A 1602-nucleotide genomic window follows, 5' to 3' on the forward strand; every position below is an offset into this window, starting at 1 on the left:
TAACATGATTATACACAATCCACTGGTATATACAACATTTACAACAGAAAATATATTAAAAAATATTTTCACACTAGGTGTCTTCATCATTTCTTCAGCATCCTCTCCTTCAATTCTTTTTGTTGGCCTTCAAGTTTTCATTTCAGTGTGACTCTGGCTCTGTTCCAAAACCTATGAGCTGCCTACCTGTCTGCTGCCTACATATCACATTGTTGTGGCAGATGAGTGATACACTGAGCAGACAAGAAGTGACTCTCAATATATTGTTTATGTCCGCTGAATTATTTTACTGGCCAACAGTCCACACCAATCCATTGTCCAATTGAGTTTGTCCATCTGTCTGAAGTAGACCTATAGTGGCCATTCACAAAGGATGTGTTTTTGTGTTCAATCTACCCTATTTCTAATAGTTGATTTGTATACATATGCAGACATAAATTTCATGGAAAGTGTTATATATACAAGGGCATAATGATATGCTACTTATGCATATTTACATACAACATGCCAATTTCCTTAATGTAGTACAATCAATTATATAAAATCAATTGTACTAAATTAATTGTTCTATATTAATATGACAGCCCTATTTCTTATGCTAAAGTATTTGGATACTACTTCTCCACACCTTGCTCAAGCACACACTTCACCATCCTTTTCCAAGTGTTTTCTGTCTCTTAGCTGACACTACAACCTTCACGTGGCTCTAGTTGGCAGATTTTCTCTTCCTCTTTTACAGCTGATAAAACTGAGCCCATTTCGCCTTCCTCACTATAAACTTTATTATCACATTCTGTACAGCACTGTTTATTCAAATACTGTTCTCTGATTTCTGAACTATGATCTTCCTTCATTGCATGTTTTGAGATGCTGTTGGTCTGTTTCTGCTTTCTTGTCCTCTGGCACAGATATGCCATTGTTTGTATTGTCTGGATCGCTGTTCTTTACATCACAATCTTTTAAAAGTTTATTTTTTTCTCTCTTTAATTTCTGGAACATCCTTTTATTCCTGCATGTTTTGTTCTGACTCACTGCTCTTGTCTGTCTGCTCACCATCATCATCATCATCTTCCTCTTGAGGGAAGAATGCAGTTTGTTTATTTTCTAATTCCATATTCAGGTTTGAAGATGGGACACTGATGTCAAGGTTAGACTGTGAATCTATAACAGAAAATAAACACGATGAAAAACCTCATCTACTAATTCAAAATACTAATGACTAAATCAATTTCAAACTTCTGAATATGAAGAAAAGGCAGAAACTAACCCAGAGGATCACTGGGAGCTTCGCTATGCAAAGGTGGATTACAAGGTTCAGCTAAAAAATGGGGAGCAAAACATATCAGATGAGATATTTATTTCTGCAGTGATTTCTCTAAAAGGTTTCGTTTTTCTGTATAAACATGATCTGTATTTTACCTGTCATCTCATGGTTTTCCTTTTTGGTTTTCTCTTCCTCCTCCTTTTCCCCTTCTGGCCTCTGGTCATCCGCATTAATAGATGAACATAGGCTCTTGTTCTGCTGCCCATTTTCATTTTGGCTGCTCTTCTCATTTTTGTGTAGTTGTTCTGCTACATTTCCTGTGTCCACTGTACTTCTTC

The 1602-nt window shown here is 36.3% G+C and overlaps 1 long non-coding RNA gene across 1 annotated transcript; it reads right to left on the minus strand.

Moving 5' to 3' along the window:
• Positions 1 to 1007: 1007 nt before the first annotated feature.
• On the minus strand, positions 1008 to 1596 carry LOC107577458 (uncharacterized). Its single transcript, XR_001608203.1, has 3 exons — positions 1420 to 1596; positions 1268 to 1318; positions 1008 to 1161 (listed from the first exon to the last, which is right to left on the minus strand). It is a non-coding gene; the product is annotated as an uncharacterized lncRNA (long non-coding RNA).
• Positions 1597 to 1602: the final 6 nt, after the last annotated feature.

Source organism: Sinocyclocheilus grahami, unplaced genomic scaffold (assembly GCF_001515645.1).
Source record: "Sinocyclocheilus grahami isolate Dianchi unplaced genomic scaffold, SAMN03320097.WGS_v1.1 scaffold6109.1, whole genome shotgun sequence".
NCBI lineage: Eukaryota > Metazoa > Chordata > Actinopteri > Cypriniformes > Cyprinidae > Sinocyclocheilus > Sinocyclocheilus grahami.